Source organism: Chrysochloris asiatica, unplaced genomic scaffold, assembly GCF_000296735.1.
Source record: "Chrysochloris asiatica unplaced genomic scaffold, ChrAsi1.0 scaffold00086, whole genome shotgun sequence".
Taxonomy (NCBI): Eukaryota; Metazoa; Chordata; class Mammalia; order Afrosoricida; family Chrysochloridae; genus Chrysochloris; species Chrysochloris asiatica.
This window is the reverse complement of record NW_006408604.1, coordinates 10,578,552-10,598,325: the sequence shown is the minus strand read 5'-3', so window position 1 is coordinate 10,598,325 and position 19,774 is coordinate 10,578,552.

Sequence of the window (19,774 nt, the reverse complement as noted above, 5' to 3'; positions counted from 1 at the left end):
ACCAACCTCATATATTACTGAGGAAAGAACAAGAAAAGGAGATTAGAAGGCAGTTTGTAGCTGGCAGGACTGAGACTTCTCTACATTTGGTTCTCATGTCTGATTTTGATCACTTGTGGTTCATTGAGGGTCAGGAGTCACAGACAGACTGTTTCCCTGTCCCTTCAATCACGCTCTCAAGTGCACATGAAGAGATGGTCTTCAAGGGAGGAGATAAACAGCTGCCTGTGCAGCACACATGCTTTCAGGGGTCTGATTCATCTCAGGTTTCCACCACAGGCTGCCTTTGAGTATTACAAAAACCAGAGAAGAGTCGTGCCAGGACCTGTTCTGACTGAAGACTCTTCATTAGCTCAGGAAATCCTCTCAGCATTTGAGATTTGTTTGAGGCTGAGCTATTTTATCTGCCCAAGGTCACAAAACTAGCAAATGTTGAGGATTTACTTTAAAAACATGCCTAAATGCCCTATCCGTACTCTTTCCACCACACTGCTGTTAAATTTAGCTCAAAGGAAGTATTTATTAAGTGTCCACTGTATGCCAGGCAGGGTCACAAGATGAAACAATTTTCAGACCTGTTAAGTGTCGTCGGGCTGTAGGATAAACACTTGACTGCTAACCAAAAGTTCAGTGGGTCATACTGCTGCTCCTTGAAATATATTTGGTTGCTATGGGTTGGAACTGACTCACTGGTACTTAACAATAACTAACCCTAAAGGCTGGTGGTTCAAATCCTTAAGGGGGTGCTAGGGAGAAGAGTCTGGCAATCTGCCTCCAAAAAGATTTACAGCCATGAAATCCCTATGGAGCAGCTCTACTCTGTAACACATGGGGTTGCCATGCATCAAAATCAACTTTATCACAATGGGTTTTGTGTCCTAGGCACTATACTTGAAACCAGAAAACAGAGATGAAGGAAGTGTCAGTTCTAGCCTTGCTATAACTCTTGTTATATTGAAGAAAGCATACCATAGAAAATTAGTGCATGCAGTATGATAAAGGTCATGGTAGCTATATGAGTCCACGAAAGCAATAGGTACACCTAACTTGAAGGTGTGATGCTTGAGCTGAATTATTATGGATTACATTGTGCCACCCCAAAACATATGTTGAAGTCCTAACTAACCTCTGTATCTGAGACTGTGATCCTGTTTGGAAATAGGCTCTTCCTCTGTTTTGTTAGTGAGGCCACACTGGAGCCGGCTGAGCCCTAAGTAACCTCTTCTGTGTGGTGTCTTATAAAGGGAAGTACAGACACACACAGAGAGTGGCGGGGTGTGTGTGTGTGTGTGTGGTGGTGGGGGCTACCATGTGATGACACAGGCGGATGCATCCATAAAGAGCAAAAGAATGTCAGGGATTTCCAGCAACCACCAGCTATTAGGAAGGAGGGCCTCACAAAGAATCAACACACCCAAAATCCTGATTTGAACTTTGAGTCTCCAGAACGGTGAGAAAATAAATTTCTGTTCTTTAAAGCCACCCACTTCGTGGTACTTGGGTATGGCAGCCTTAAGAAATTAAGACATCAGCTTTAACTAAAAGTTTACTAAAGTGAAGGAATGGGGTGAAAGAGATGACCCAGAAGTCCAGGTAGAAGAGTGCCTCTCTCCCCAGGTGCACACTGGGCTGCCAAGCTGTAATTCACAGTTCGGGAGCAATTCTACTCCGTCCTACCTTGCCCCTTCCTGTTCTGAGGAAATGATCAATTGTTTGCTCCCTAATCTCAACTTGTGCCAATGATTTTCCTCTCCAGGTGTTCTTATTTAAGCATAGTGGTTAGGAGTTATGCTGTTAATCTCATGACCAGCAGTTCAAAACTACCAACAGTTCCATGAAAGAAAGATGAGGCTTTCTGTTCCAGTATTTACAACCTCAGAAACCCTATACAGGGTCTCTGTGAGTCAGAACGACTCCAAGGCACATAACCAACCAAACCAACCATTTTAAGTTAAGAAACAGAGCTCATTTTCCTGAAGGGATTTTTGGTACTCCTAGGGGTGGAATATTACTTTGAGGAACACATAGCCCACTTTAAGAGCCTAGAAATTATTTCAAACAGACCAATGCCTGTTGCACCTATCCTAAAGTTGGTTCTGCCAGGTACTATAGGAGAAATGCTGATAATCCAGGTGATAAGAATTTGTAAAATGCCTAGGTTAAAGAGTGTGATTAGTGAAAAACAAAGGGAGGACATTTCTTTTGAGCAAACCCCACAGCCACAGAGTCAATTCTGATTCCTAGGGACCTACAGAACAGAGTAGAGTTGCCCCAGAGTTTCCAAGGCTATAAATCTTTACAGAAGCACTGCTGCCACAAATTCTCCACCTCCTGTCTGCCCTAGTGGTGGCTGGTAGGTTCGAACTGCCACCCTTCAGGTTAACAGGAGTGCTTTAACTATTGCACTGAGAGAGCCTCTCTCATGTGACAGCACTACAAAACCGGGAGGGGGGGGGCAGGGAGAGATAGTTGGGCATGCTCAGTGGTGTTTTGTTTTTGTTTTAATTGCTGCTTGAAGAATAGCTTTTACTATTATTATTATTATTAAGCAGATGAATTCTATCACTTGTTTTTCTCATCAAAACATTTTTCCTTTTGATGCACTTCATGAACTCAAGGTTTCTTAGCCACACAAGCTAAATACTATAACTTAAGAGAGACTTCTTTTGTCATAGCTTAAAAATCATTGAGAAGCTAAAACACAGTGCATGAATTAAAACCATCTAATATCAACAATCGGGCTGCAAACCGAAGGGTCAGCAGCTCAAAACTACCAGCTGTTCCGCAGGAGAAAGATGAGACTTTCTGCTCCTGTAAAGATTTACAGCCTTGGAATCCCTGTACAGGGTCGTTATGAGTCAGAACCAACTCCATGGCACATAACAACAACAACAACAATATTGACTATGAAAGCCCTAGTGGTGTAGTGGATTACAAGCAGGGCTGCTAACTGCAAGGTCAACAGTTTGAATCTACCAGAAGCTCTGAGGGAAAAAGATGAAGCCTTCTACTCCCGTAAAGATTTGTTGTTACTGTTGTTAGGTGCCATCAAGATAGCAACACTATACACAACAGAATGAAATACTGCCCAGTCCTGTACCAACCTTACAATCGTTGCTACACTTGACTCCATTGTTGATGCCACTGGGCCAATCCATCTCATTGGAGGTCTTCCTCTTTTTCTCTGACCCTCCACTTTACCAAACATGATATACTTCTCCAGGCACTGGTCCCTCCGATTAATATGTACAAAGTATGAGAGACAAAGTCTGGCCATTCTGACTTTCAAGGAGCATTCTGGTTGTACTTCTTCCAACACAGATTTCAAGAGGTAAAAATGATAATGAAAGAAGAAGTCCAAGTGCATTGAAGGCATTGGCAAAGAACATGGCACTGGGAATTGATGGGATACAAATTGAAATATTTCAGCAAACTGATACATCACTGGAGGCACTCATTCATCTGTGCCAGGAAATTTGGAAGACAACTACCTGGCCAACTGACTGGAAGAGATCCGTTTTTGTGCCCATTCCAAAGAGAGGTGACCCAGCAGAATGCCAGAATCAAGACAATATTATTAATATCATATGTAACTAGCATTTTTCTAAAGCTAATTTTAAAATGTAAAGATTTATAGCCTCAAAAACCCTATACAGTGTCACTATGAGTCATAAGCTACTCGGTGGCCCACAGCCAATATCGACTGAAGGTGCACTTAACAATAATGTGGATTGTTCACCGAAGGATCCTTGGTTACACAGTGATTAAGCACTCAGCTGCTAATCAAAAGATTGGAAGTTTGAACTCACCAACCACTCCTCAAGGGACAGATAGATACATCAGTGTGCTGCTGTAAAAATTAGAGCCAGTCTTGTGCCATCCTCAGAATTATTGCTACGGTTGAGCTGATTCTGTAACCACTTTGTCAATCCATCTTGTTGAGGGTCTTCTTTTTCCCTGATCGTCTATGTTACCAGGAATGATATCCTTCTCCAGGACGGGTCCCTCCTGGTAACATGTCCAAAATACACAAGACAAAGTCTCACCATTTCTGGGGAGCATTCTGACTGACTTCTTCAAAGACATGTATTCATTCTTTTGACAGTCCATGTACTTACTAATCTGTAGTGAGCAAATTCACATTTTTCATCACATCAGAGATTCTGCTTCTAGCTGACATGTCTTTCTCCTAACTCCAAAATCTTTCCTGCAGAATTAAAACCTCTTTTCAAATTTACAATCCCTGTACCCAGTAAGCAAGGTAAGCATGGGTTTACCTGTGAAAACCATGTGACACTGTTCACTGCAGATTAGTAAGTAAAGTAAACACAAGTAAGCCTGTGTTTACTGTACTAATTGGATAATCTGCCCCTGTTCTCTCATCTCTTTCCTTGGGGATTCAGGTAAACATTGTTTTTGAGATGAGGTAGAGGGGTGGCCTGAACCAAACCAACGCCCCATCCATATGGAGCATGAGCTCTGAATCTGCCGGAAGCAACTACTCTGGATCCCAGAACCCACGTCTCAGTTCCACCTGGCATCACCAATTATCTGTTCCTCTGACAGAGGGTTTCAGTTTTTTTTTTTTTTTTTTAATTCCCTCGAAATAGGGCTATAATTAAATCCAAAATTGTACTGGAGACTTTATCGTCATGGAAAAGCAGAACACAATGTCTGCAGACAAAAAACTCTTTCAATAAAAATTAATTATGCACAGCTCACGTCCCAGTCCCTGGGTGATGTGAGGAATGCTTAAGAAGGCCTGGCTCCACGGTACCAGGAGGGCAGCGCTGATCCTGCACCCTTTGTCTCCCCCCAGCAACCCCCAGTGCCATCCCACTGCATTTCCTTCCCTCTCCCAGATGAACCACTTGTTACCTGCAGCTCCAAGGGCCTCTGCTTCTCCCCAGACACACAACTAAAGGCAGCCCTAAGACAGGGCTGGGTAAGTGGAGAAGCAGTGAGACAAGGCAGAAAGGAGAGAGTCTGTGATGTGTCATTTCCGTTAACTCATTTTTACTTTCAAGAGGAAAAGTTTGTACCAGCAGCTCAGGTGTTAGGACTCTTGCAGGCTAAAGGCTTTGGACCTCCATCTCCCATGGAATGAACCACAGCAAAGCACAAGACCACACCTGGACCTCTGCCTTTACTATGGCCCATAGCATGAGCTCAAGTGTGAACAAGAGACCAAAAGGGACTCTCTGGATGGGGAAACCTTCTGGGACTAAAGTAAAGTGACAGCGCTGAGACTGGGAATGTGCAAGGGGAGTCAGGGTAGGAGGAGGGACTCAGAACTGGTCACCTGAAAATGAGTCAACAGACTTGATGTGAAAAAGGAACAGGATTTGTAAAAGTCACAGTGGATGTAGAGCAGCCTGCCATCTCATTTAGCTCAGGAAGTAGTAATGGAGGAGTGAGAAGTCAGGCTTCATCAGCACCCAGAGTTTCTTCCTGCAGTAGGTTATGTCTTCATGATTCACTTTGCTGGAGGAAATCTGGATGAGAGTTCTTGTGTCTGTGCATCATCTGAATTCAGGAGAGGCTTTCTCAAGAGGCCTTGCAATGCCATGCTCACGAATGAAAAAACAGTTGCTGGTAGAGTGCCTTTGGACTCAAGGCTGCCGCATGTATTTCAAAGGAAGTCACTGTACCTGGTAAGGTTTTCAATGCATGTGGCCCTTCAGAAGTAAATCACCAAGGCTTCCTGTCTCTGGAGCTTCTGGATGACTTGAAACTGCCAGCGTTTCAATTAGTAGCCAAGTGCTTAACCACATTTGGCCACCAAGGAACTTCTTAGTAAACAAAAACCAAAAAGTATTCTCCTAACTCACAGAGTAGAACCACCTCACAGAGTTTCTAAGGCTGTAATCTCTATGGAGGATTCCTGGTGTGGCACCATAGGATAAGCACTGGACTGCAAACCACAAGATTGGAGGTTCAAACTCACCAGCTGCTCCTTGGAAACCCTATACCAGTAGTTTAAACCCATCAGCTGAGTTGAAACTGACTCAATGGCACTTCACAACAATCTCTATGGACATTGTTTCTTTCTGCTGTGCATGGGGTCACTATGAGTCAGTTCTGACTTGATGGCACCTGACAACAACAATGACAACAACAACAATGGGAAACTGCTCCAGGACCATGAACTGTAGAAGGAATAGGCAGGGACCACTATTCTCAGAGAAGCTCATGGTTATATAGGTGACTGCATTGTTCTCCAATTCAGAGTTCTTCTAGATACTCCCAGGGACTCATGTCATCAATAGAAGATTTGAGGAGAGGTTTGCCAAATCTGATATTGGATAATTCTGTTGAGTCTGTCAGTCTGTCATACTGTGATGGCTTGTGAGTAGCTAGGATTCTGGAAGCTATGCCACCGGTATTTTAAATACCACCAGGGTCACCCATGGTGGATAGATTTCAGATGAACTTCCAAATGAAGACAGACTAGGAAGAAGGAGTGACGAACTACTTCCAAATATTTAGTCACTGAAAACCTTATGAATAGCAGAGAAACATTGTCAGTTATAGTGGTGGAAAATGAGCCTCTCAGGTTGGAAGGCACTCAAAATGCAACTGGGGAAGAGCTGCCTCCTCAAAGTAGAGTTCATAGTGATGACATGAATGGAATAATGCCCCTGGGAGAAAAGCCCTCGGCACCTTCATTTGCTGATGGGGCACAACTCAAAATGAAGAGAAACAGCTGTAACATCCATTAATAATCAGAACATAGAATGTACGAAGTATGAATCTAGGAAAATTTTAAATTGTCAAAAATGAAATGGAATGCATAAACATTGATAACTTAGGCATTAGTGAACTGAAATGGACTGGTATTGGCCATTTTGAATCTGACAACCATATGGTTTACTATGCCTGGAATGACAAATTGAAGAGCATTGGCGTTGTATTCACTGTCAAAAAGAACATATCCTGATCAGTCATGAGGTACAACGCTGTCTGTGATGGGATAATATCCATGCACCTAAAGGGAAGACCAATTAATACTAATATTATTAAAATTTATGCACTAAAGCCTGTGAAGATGAAATAGGAGGATTCTACCAATTTCTTCTATCTAAAATTGATCAAACATGCAATTAAGATGTGTTGATCATTACTGGTGATTGGAATGCAAAGATTGAGAGCAAAGAGAAAAGATCAGTAGTTGGAAAATATGGCCTTGGTGATAGCAATGATGCTGGACAATGCATGATAGAATTCTGCAAAATCAATGATTTGCTCATTTCAAATACCTTCCTTAGACAGCATAAGAGATGATTATACACATGGACCTCACCAGACAGAATACATAGAAATCAAATTGACTTCATCTGTAGAACCAGATGAGGGAAAAACTCCATATCATCAATCAAAACAAGGCCAGGGGCAGATTGTGGAACAGACCATATATTGCTTATATGCAAATTAAAATTGAAACTGAAGAAAATGAAAACAAGTCCACAAGAGCCAAAATATGAACTTGAATATATCCCACCTGAATTTAGAGATCATCTGAAGAACAGTTTTGACACATTAAACACTAAAGACCAGAAGAGTTGTGGAATGACACCAAGAACATCATACATAAAGAAAGCAAAAAGTCATGAAGACGACAAGAAAGAAGGAAAAGGTCAAAATGGATGTCAGAAGAGACACTGAAACTTGCTATCCAGTGTAAACATGCTAAAGCAAATGGAAGAAATGAGGAGGTACAAGAGTTGAACAGAAAATTTCAAAGGTCAAATTGAGACAACGACGTCAAATATTACAACAAAATGTGCAAAGATTTGGAGTCAGAAATCCAAAAAGGAAGAACACACTCAGCATTTCTCAAGCTGGGGGAACTGAAGAAAAAATTCAAACCTTGACTTTCATTATTGAAGGATTCTCTAGGCAAATTAATGAATGATGCAGAAAGCATCAAGAGAAGATGGAAGGAATACACAGAGTCACTGTGCCAAAAGGAAATGGTTAATGTTCAACCACTTCAAGAGGTAGCATATGATCAAGAGCCAGTGATACTGAAGGAGGACGTCCAAGGTGCATTGCAGGAATTGGCAAAGAACAAGGCACCAGGAATTGATGGAATAAAAACTGAAATCTTTCAAGAAAGTGAGACGGCACAGGAGGCACTCACTCATCTCTGCCAAGTAATTTGGAAGACAACTATCTTGCCAACTGATTGGAAAAGATCCGTATTTGTGCCCATTCCAAAGAGAGGTGACCCAATGGAATGCAGAAATCATTGGATAATATCATTGTTATATTATGCAAGAAAAGTTTTACTAAAAGTAAAAGCTGCAAGCATACATTAACAGAGAAATTACAGAGGTTAAAGCCAGATTCAGAAGAGGCCGTGGAACAAGGGATATCATTGCTGATGTCCTATGGATCTTGGCTGAAAGCAGAGAAACCAGAAAGATGTTTGTTGTTATTGTTGTTGAGTGCTGTTGAGTAGATTCTGACCCATAGCGACTCTGTATATGGTTTCCGAGGAGCAGCTAGTGAGCTTGAACCTCCAGCCATCAGTTCAAACAGCTTTGCAGTCTGGCGCATTAACCCATAGCACCATGTGCTTTATTGACTACTCAAAGGCTTTCGATTGTGTGGATCATGACAAGTTATGGACAACATTGCAAAGTATGAGTATTCCTGAACACTTAATTGTGCTCATGAGGAATCTGTACATGGACCAAGAGGCAGTTGTTTGAACAGAACATGGGAACACTGAACGGTTTAAAACTAAGAAAGGTGTGCAACAGGGTTGTATTCTTTCACCATACTTATTCAACCTGTATGCTGAGCAAATAATCCGAGAAGTTAATTTATATGAAGAAAAATATGGCATCAGGATTGGAGGAAGACTCATTAACAACCTGCAATATGCAGATGATACAACCTTGCTTGCTGAAAGTGAAGAGGACTTAAAATATGTACTGATGAAGATCAAGGAGCACAGCTTTCAGTATGGATTATATCTCAATGTAAAGAAAACAAAAATTCTCACCACTGGACCCATAAACAACATTCTTATCAACAGAGAAAAGACTGAAGTTGTCAAGGACTTCATTCTTCTTGGATCAACTATCAACACTCATGGAAGCAGCAGTCAAGAAATCAAACTATGTATGGCATTAGGCAAATCTGCTGCACAAGATCTTTTTAAAATGTTGAAGAGCAAAGATGTCAGCTTGAGGACTAAGGCGCACCTGATCTAAGCCATGCTATTTTCAATAACCTCATAAGCATGTGAAAGCTGGACAGTGAATAAGGAAGACCGTAGAAGAATTGATGCTTTTGAGTTACAGTGTTGGAGAAGAATATTGAAAATGCCATGGGCTGCCAAAAGAACCAATAGATCTGTTTTGGAAGAAGTGCAGCCAGAGTGCTCCTTGGAGACCAGAATGACCAAACTTCATCTCTCATACTTCAGACATATTGTCAGGAGGGACCAGTCACTGGAGAAGGCTATCATGTTTGGTAAGGTGGAGGGTCAGATAAAAAGAGGAAGACCCCTATCGAGATACACTGACAATATGGCAGCATCAATGGGCTCAAGCGTGGCAAAAATTGTGAGGTTGGCCCAGAACTAGGCAGTGTTTCATTCTATCGTGTATAGGGTTGCTATGAGTCAGTACTGACTCAATGGCACCTAACAACACCTGTTGAGCTAGTTTGATTCTCCTTGTTACAGGTTAAATTGTATTATTCCAAAAGATATGTTCAGATCCTAACCCTCCAGTGCACATGTATGTGATTTTATTTGGAAATAGGACCATTGTAGATCTAGTTGGTTAAGCTGACATGAAATCATACTGGACCTACTCGTATTACAGTAGGATGGGCAATAGTCCAATATGACTGGTGTCCTTGTAAATGAGGAGAAGAGACACAGAGACAAATAGACACGAAGTGAAGACAGAGAGAGAGACGGAAGTTATATTGCTGCAAGCCAAGGACAGGCTGGGGCTGCCAGAAGCTGGAAGAGGCAAGGAAGGAGCTTCCCCTAGAGGCTTCAGAGAGAACATGATCCTCCTGACACCTCAATCCATACTTTCATCCTCCAGAACCATGTGCCAATAAATATCTGTTGTTTTGAACCACCCAGTTTGTGGTGCCTTGTTACAGAAACTACAGGAAATCTTGGCACTCCCTCAGTTGGAGGATGATGCAGTCATGTGCGGTCCATCACATCCTGATTGGCTGATGATGAGCCACAGATGCCACAAGCCTCACCACATAGACACAGCAGTTGCACTAGCTGTTCAGGAGATGGGCAAAACATAGGCATGACTGGTCTGCCACTTATTCCAGATTTGTTTCTGCTGAGACAAACTCTCCTCCTTCAAAATCCTCCCACTATCTCAATTTCAAAACGCATCAAAAGCCAAGATTTCTCTACCTGGGAACAGAGGAAGCCTTGCTTAATTTAGGTGATAAAAATTCCATCCAAAAAAGCTGACAAGAGATATTGTCCTCACTCAGGTCAACATTATATCATAGGACCTAGCCAAGTCCACGAGCCCCTGAGCGGTACAAATAATTTAGGTGATAATTGCAAGGTTAGAAGTTCACGTTCACCCTGAGAGGTACCTCGGAATAAAGGCCTAGTGAGCTACTTCAGAAAAATCAGTCATTGAAAATGCTATGGATCACAGTTCTATTCTGACACATATGGGGTCACCATGAGCTGGAATCAACTTGACAATCGGTTTTAATAGTCAAGTCAACAAGACAAGACCAAAGAGTATAAGGATGAAAATGGAGGAAATAAAGCCATCATTTGCAGAAAACAACAGCTTAAGTTTTAAAAAAAATTAAATCTATGAACTATTTGGATTAAAGTAAAACTAGCAGGAATATTGGATACAAACTGGTATAAAATGATTTGATTTGATATATTTGCAAATTTGTTACTGAAATCTTTCAACAGTTATGTTCAAAACAGTATCAATAAACATAAAATATCTATGAGTAAATCTAAACAAAAATAGTGTGATTCCACTATGCTACAGACTACAAAACATTGTTGAAATAAATGAAGAGGCCTAGTTCTGGTATGACACTGTAGGATAAGCACTGGACTGCTAACTTCGAGGTTGGTGCTTCAAACCTGCCAGATGCTCCTTGGAAACCCTCCTTGGAGGGCTGCTATGAGTCAGAACTGAGTGGACAGCAACAAAAACAATTGTATGTAAAAGTTGCAATTACACTAACTACACTATATTAAATGTGCAACATTATGAAGATGTTCGAAATATTGTGAGAATTGCCCAAAGGTGGCACAGAGCCATGAAATGAGCATGTGTTGTTGAAAAACTGGCACCCATAGACTTGCTCAGGGAGGTCTGCCACAAACCAAATTTTTTTTTTTAATTCCACTGCAAAGTGGATATATATTTAGGTATGTCTGTACTGTACAGTAAGACTTATAATAATAAAGAATTTATAATAAAATAAAGACACTGCTGCTGACACAAGGATGCACAAATAGACAAATAACACAGAACAGACAGTCCCAGAACAGAACACACCATATGTAGAAGGCACTTGATTATGACAGAGATGACAATGAAGTACAGTAGAAGGATGATAAACCTTTCAGTCAAAGATGCAAATTAATTGGATGTCTGAATGTGAAAAAAACAAAACTGTCTTATCTTGCACAATCAACAAAAATGAATTCCAGACTGGGGTCTTAAAAGCTAGTGAGCAGGCCGCGGAACTGCGTCTAGAGGGAGAGGTGTGACCGATTTTTCGTTTTTCACTTTTCATTTTTCATGTATCTTTCCTCTTCTCCCTGAATGCACCCTCACTGCCCACCCTGGATACCTTCAGGTGGGCGGGAGCACACCCCCAAAAGGATCCAACATTGTGCCCACAGTCTTCCCATGGCACAGAGAGGAGGTTCCTGAAAGCTCCGTTGGTTCCACAGGCTGCTTCTTATGATGTCTGACTCTGGGACCCATCAAGGCAAGTGGTTAGGTCCCTTCAAGGAAAACCCCTTTCCAAGACTAAAACTCAAGGAGAATACATGAACAGGCATGTGGTCCTGTTGCTGACCACATTGGTCACCGATAAGGGGAAGTGGGGGAAAAACAGCAATGAAGTTGTGAGCTAAATCTGACCAAATTCAATAGCCTCCTGTTAACCTGGATTGAGACCTGGTTGGCCAGCAGTATGACGAGATCTGGGTACTCCTGGGCCCAGGGGTAGGGACATGGTCCCAGATGACAAGAGCGGAGTGTGAAGTGTCCAGCTGATATGAAGTGGGGGGAGAAGCACAAGAACACCCACACTTACAGAGAGTACCCATTTGACCTGGCTTCAATAGCTGAATGATCAGAACTTGACTAGAGGAAGAAAGAAGAGGAAAAAAAGAGTAATCCACTACAATTTGATGAACGTATGCTTGTGGATGCAGTAGAACAAAGGAGCAAACAAATTTTTACAGTGAGGATCATTCCCTCCCCCTTGGTACACAGGGTCGATAGGGTTGGGGAACTTAGATATTGGCTACCCAAAATGGGGGGGAGGGGCTACAAAGGCAAGAAGTGACTGGCTTACAGGCTTTCAATAGGGAACCTAGTTCCAGAGGGCACAGGGAAAGGTAGAATCTCCACTGAGTGGTTCCAACCTGTCTGGATGGGGCTGATGAAAGGAGATGGGGATAAGACTCTTGTGGTTCAATAGGGAATGAGTTATCAGGACTGACTGTGAGAGTTTGATAGGTAAAGATAGATGTTTTATAACAAAGGGAGGGTAGTGGTTGATTTTGCAGTCCAGGAGTGGAGGTCTCTGGAACCATCAAGGGAGAAAAGCAAAGTATGGGACCCTATCTAGAGAAGCAGTGATGCCAGGGATGGAGGCAGAGACGATGATGTGGAGAGAAGGAGTGGCTGGGGACTCTACACTTAGGGAAGGAGGGGGGCTGTGTTCTGAGGGCCGGGGGTAGGCGTGCAGGGTGTACCCTTTGTTTGTTTGATGATGCATGCAGGGGTCTGTATCATTGCAATGAAATGAAATACGATAGGAAGAACGTAAAGATAACATTCTCCCATGTAAACTATCACATAATTCACAATAAAAAGTTAAAAAAAAAACCCAAAAAGCTAGTGAGCAGCCATTTAAGGTACAACTATTGGTCTCTCCCCATCTGGAGCAAAATAGAGTGAAAGAAAATAAAAAACACGTGGAAACAGTTAGTCCAATGGACTAATGAATCATGTAAACTTCAGCCTCCACAATCCTGGGACCAAACGAGCCAAATCACATGAGAAGGTCCTGGAGAGAAAGGGAGAGAAATGTGGAACAAAACTTAAAGGCATAAAGAAAACCAAGCTTGCTGGGCAGATAGAGTCTGGTGGAACCCTTGAAACTCTGGCCTTAGTCTCCCTTCAAACCTGGACCAGAACTCACCTCCTTGGCTCAATTTTCAGCCAAGCAACAGACAGATCTATAAGGTGAACAATAACACTAGGGGGGATGCAATGCTCACAATAATCAACCATTTGAGATGAAAAGGGCAGCGCTTGCTGAAGGAAAAATTTCAGAAGACAGAAAGGATTAGGTAAGAAGGATGAATAGAAATGGGAAACAGGAAGAACGGGAGGATGTGGGTTAAATGATGTTACATCGCTGAGGTTGTAGTCAATTATATCAAACAAAATGTGTATGAACTGTTCAATGGAAAATGGATTTGTTCTGTAAATCTTCATATAATTCATAATAAAAAAATTTTAAATGAGTTCCAGGTGCACTGTAGATCTAAATGTGGAAGGTAAAATTATGAAGCATCTGGAAGAAAATATAGGAAATTATCTGCATTAGATTGGTATAGACAACAATTTCTGAAATGCAACACAAAAAGTAGAAAAAAATGATGATTCTGAATTCTTAAAAATAACTATGAACCTCTGTTCATTAAAAGATGATTGCTGCTGTGTTGTTAAGAGTTACTGAGTTGGTTCCCCCTCATAGTAACCCTATGGAGTCCTGCTGTGCTGCTGACTGCGAACCACAAGGTCAGTGATTCAAACCCATCAGATGCTCCTTAGAAACCATATGCAAGGTCACTATGACTCAAAAGTAACTTACCAACAACAACATAGGATTTCCAGGAGCAGACAGTGGGTTTGAGCTGCCAACCTATGTTTTGTAGTTCAGTGCTTATTCTACAGCACTACACCAGGACTTCTCAAAAGATACTAGTAAGAAAAAATGCTACCAACAGAACAGGAAAAGATATTTACAATATATTTTTTATGTCTTTCTTCTATATATCTAAAATATATAAAAGAACCCTAAAAAACAAAAGAAAAAAACAAAACCAACTATCATTTGATTGCAATACTGAAAGACTCTATGGGCAAAATACTGAATGACACAGGAAGCATCAAAAGAAGACAGAAAGGATGCACAGAGTTACTGTACCGAAAAGAACAGGTCAATGTTCAGCTGTTTCAAGAGGTACCATATAATCAAGAACTGATGGTACTGAAGGAAGAAGTCCAAGCTGTGCTAAAGGCATTGACAAAAAAACAAGACTCCAGGAATTAACTAAGTTGAAATCTTTCAATAAACTAATGTAGCAAAAAATATAGAAGACAGCTACTTGGCCAATCAATTGGAAGAGATCTATATTTGTAGCCATTCCAAAGAAAGGTGAGCCAATGGAATGTGGAAATCATATAACAATATCGTTCATATCACATGCAAGTAGAGTTTTGCTAAAAATAATTCAAAAATGGTTGCAGGGGCACATCAATAGTAAGCTGCCAGAAATTCAAACCAAATTCAGAGGAGGATGTGGAATAAGGAATATCACTGCTGATGTCAGACGAATCTTGGTTGAAAACAGAGAATACCAGAAAGGTATTTACTTATGCTATGCAAAGACATTCTACTATATGGATCATAACAAACTATGGATCACATTGTAAAGGGTGGGAATTCCAGAACACTTAATTTTTTCATGAGGAAGCTGTGTGTAGACAATTTGGCAGTTATTAGAACAGAACAAGAGGATACTGAACGATTTAAAATCAGAAAAGGTGTGTGTTAGGGCCATATCTTTTCATCATACTTATTCAATCTCTTTGCTGAGGAAATAATTCCAGAAGCTGGATTATTTGAAGAAGAACATGGCATCAGAATTGGAGGAAGATTCATCAACAACCTGAAATATGCAGATGGCACAACCTTGCTTTCTGGAAGCGAGGATATAGCTTTCAATATATCTTGCAACTCAGTGTAAAGAAAACAAAAATCCTCACAACTGGACCAATAAATAACATGATAAACAGAGAAAAAGATTGACGTTATTAAAAGTTTTGCTTGGATACACTATCAATATTCATGGAAGCAGCAGTCAAGAAATCAAACGTATTGCATTAGGCAAATCTGCTACAGAAGACCTCTCCAAAGTGTTCAAGAGCAAAGGTGTCACTTTGAGAACAAAGGTGCACTTAACCCAAACTGTGGTATTTTCAATCGCCTTCTATTCATGTTAAAGTTGATGCTGAATCATGGTGACCAGATTCATGTGTACAGAGATGCTGAATCATGTGTACAGAGAACTACTTCATAAGAGTTTCAAGACTAGAAGCAGACTTCCAGGCCTTATTTGTGAAGCACCTCTGAGTAGGTGTGAATTATCAACCTTTTGTGATTAGTAGTTTAGCACTTAACCATTTGCACCATCTTCTTGCTGTTAAGTGTCATTAAGTTTGTTCCAATACCTAGCCACCCTAGGAATTATAGGTGTTTCTGAGGAGTGGTTGGTGGGTTTGAACCACTTAACTTGCAGTACTTATCCTACCGTGCCATACCAGGACACCATCTAGGGGCTCCTATGATATAAATTATGCTCTGGTAATTCATTTTTAAAACTATATCCCCCAAAATGCAAGTACATGATCACAAAGAGATGTGTATAAGAATGTTCAGAGCATCACTATTTGCAGTATGCCTATATTGAAAACAATGTAAATGTTCATCAATAGTATCATAAATAAACAAATATTGTATGCTTGTACAACAGAATATTATACAAACATTAATTATTCACAACAAATGGATAAATCTCAAACTTAAGCAGAGAGACATAAAAGAGTATACACTGGCTCCATTTACATACAGTAAAAAGTAGGCAAATGTAATCTATGCTATTCAAAGTCAGTATAATGGTTACAATGGGGGTTCTTTGTGCTGGACTATTCTGTCTGTAGATATAGGTGTTGTTTATTTGGTGGGCTTGCTCTATGAAAATTTATTGAGCTGAACTCAGATGGTCTGTATGCTTTTTTAAAGTACGTTATATTTCAGTAGAGGAGCTCTGGTAGCGTAGTAGTTACGAGTTGGGCTGCTAACCTCAGGTTGGCAATTTGAAACTACCAGTTGTTCCTCTGGAGAAAGATGAGGCTTTCTGCTCACATAAAGATTTACAGCCTTGGAAATCCTATCTAGAGTCGCTGTGAGTCAGAACCAACTCCACAGCATACCGCCACCACCATATTTCAGTAAAAAGCTTATTTAAAATAGACTATTAAAGGACAGAGGAGCATAACCCCCACACCTCAAAGAAAGAAAAGCAAAAAAACATTTTTTTTTTTTGCTTAGGGAGATTAGATTATAGGTCAGGTTAGCATTGTAAAAAGGCAGTATGGTGACCACCCACATGGTATATTAAAAATTTGTAACAAACCATGGATAATATTGTGAAGAATGGGAATTCCAGAAATGCTTAATTGTGCTCAGGAAGAACCTGTACATAGACCAAGAGGCAGTTGTTAGAACAGAACAAGGGAACACTGAATGATTTAATGTCTGGAAAGATGTGCATCGTACTTGCATGGTTATCATGCGTCAAAAGTCCCAGTACATTAAGTATAACCATTCCCTTGAACTTTTGAGATTAGAATACTTAGATTCTATGCCCTGTTATAAGCTAACAACTCAAGGCAATTTACTGGCTGTCAGTTAAGAGACCTTCCAGGGTCCTGGAACATAGACAAAGCTGTAGGAGATTAAGGAGAGAGGAGGACCTTGTGTATAGCTGGAACGTCGTAATGGCTAGAGTTACACTTGACCATCTACTCAACTCTTTATACTATTGCCTTCCAGATTGGACATTTTTTTCATTCCCTAGAAATTCAAAATCTATTTATGAAAAGCTAGTATGGAACAACATTGGGATCAAGTATACGTATGAACAAGACAGGTGTCCTCCTCTTGGAGTGTACACAGTGGATGAACACAAAGCTGCATTTCTAAAAGGTGTATTGGCAGACTCCTTAGCAGAAAAAGAGCCAAACTGGGTTACAGCTCAAGACATAAGATCTCGGAGCCCTGCAGAATTCATGGAACCCTTCTCCTTACCATATTGTTGAAGAGGACAGGTTTGATCTTCTAAGGATGCAACCTAGAAGATTTAAGGTTACTTTGAAATGGTGCAGGCACAGCAGTGTCTGGAAATGGACTCTAGCCAATATTATGAAATTTCCATAATCTCACTTCATGTCATAATTATAGAGTACTTGCTCTTTACTGTCATTAAGCAAAAGGGGGTTCTTATCAGTGTATTTGTCATTATAAATGTTATGTGTATAATCATGGAAAATTGTTACTGAAGCAACAGAAGGAAAAGTAATCCTATTCAGAAAAGACCTATTAGCTATTATGAAGACCAGGGCTAATTATGAGAAGAACATACCATAGGCCAAGGGTGCAGAGGTCTTTCCCCACCTGGGCTCATACAGCCACACTGAAACCCACTGCCAACACTGTGGCCTCATTTATCTCAATCTGGAAAACTGAAGAAAGAACAATCATCAGAGAGAGTTTAATCAAAAGAGCAAGATTATACTGTGCCTTTGTAGGATTCATGTTTAATCACTGACACATAAGCAATCGGGCTCCTTTTATTTATAATATAGGCTAAGTTCTCATGTTTTAATTAATAAAATTTAATCATCCTTTAATTGAAAAAAAAAAAACTATGGTCTTTCTATAAAAAGAGAAGTGTGATTTCATTTCTCCTGGGCCCCTCTACAGATAATGGAAGATGCAGATACAATGAAGTCACTTTGACTACTGATGATCCTACAGAGGCCTCTTCACCCCTCAACCTGACTCTACAGCATCACTGAGTAAAGTTGGTTATCTTAAGACATTCTTTCAACTAGCATTTCTTCAACATAGGTTTAATGAATATCATGTTTTGATCTCTCCACTCAGGGGTTCATTCTCCCATAGCATCTGCCATTGACCTTGAGGATAATCTACAAACAATCTCAATCCTTCCAGACATAGATTCATCCCCAGAAAATATCTGTGGAATCGGAGAGTTTTCTCTTTGGTATTCATTCTGAATTGTCTGAGAATACAGGTATAGAAGAAGTTGTTGTTAAGTTCCGTCAAATTGGTTCCAACACATAGTGACCCTACATAGGGTTTCCAAGGAGCAGCTGGTGAGCTTGAACCACCGACCTTGCAGTTCAAATGGCTTTGCATTAACCCACAGCACCACACCAGGACTCCGTAGAAGAAGTAGGACCCCTCATTTGTCCACCCTAATTCTAATTCTTTACGCTGGATCACTAGCATGATGCTGTGCCAACCACCTCCCAATGTCTATTTGCTGATATGTTCTTTGCCTGTACCAGATATGGACACAGCTCCCTGTACTGGCTTAGATTGTTCAGAACTTAATATGTGCTCTGGCCTTTCATGGCAGTGTGGGCAGACTGGCCACAGTGGAACTCTCTTACAGTTCATGACAAATCTAGACGAGACTTTGCTTTGAGGCAGCTGTACATTGTAGGTCATGGGGTCTGCACATTGTAAAATTAGTGCTTCACCAAGAAATGCTATGTTCCTGACAACAGATCTGAATTTGAAGGGAAAGAGTTCACAGTCTGTAATTCAAGAATCACAATGATCCATTCTATGAATACCACCTGAGAAGTTTAATTGTCAACCCTCAGGAGACAGCTGGGTCAGGTGAGGTGCTTAGAGGTTTCCTAAGGTATCTTACCTGTTCTCTGAGATAAGGAATCTCAGGCTGACTCAGTGGCTGGTGCAATGAGAAATGTGGTAAGATAGCATTATGTGTCCATTGAGAGATGAAGGCTGGAAAAACCCATGGAATTAGAATTCTTCTCCAGTACTCTAAATTGAAACCTGTCATACTTGACACACAGTGTTAAAGCTTAAGACGGACTTCCAAGTTTTCAATGGACTGTTAGGGTCTAAGCCAATCACCATCTGGAGTCCTGGTGTAGCACTGTGGGTTAATGCCCTGCACTTCAAGGTCTGTTTGAACCACAAGGTTGGCGGTTCAAACTCACCAGCTTCTCCTTGGAAACCCTATACATGGCCACAATGAGTCAGAACTGATTTGATGGCACTTCACAACAACAGCAATTATCATGATAACGAGTGTGGTGGCTCTAGAGGATAAGCACTGGACTGCAAACAGTAAGGTTCGAGCACACCACCTGCTCTATGGGAGAAAGAAGAGGCTTTCTGTGCTGCAAAAATGTACAGCATCAGAAACCCTATATAGGGTTGCTATGAGTCAGAACCAGCTCGAAGGCACTGAACAACAGCAACAACAATTAATCACCATTAATAAAAAGCCACACAAGTTCTAAGAAAAGGCAATAGAAATAGTAGATATGGTTTTTAATTGTTAAGTTCAATCAGGATGCCAGAGCCCAATGTTGTATATCTATTTTTTGTAGTCAGCTTTAATACATAGCGCTAA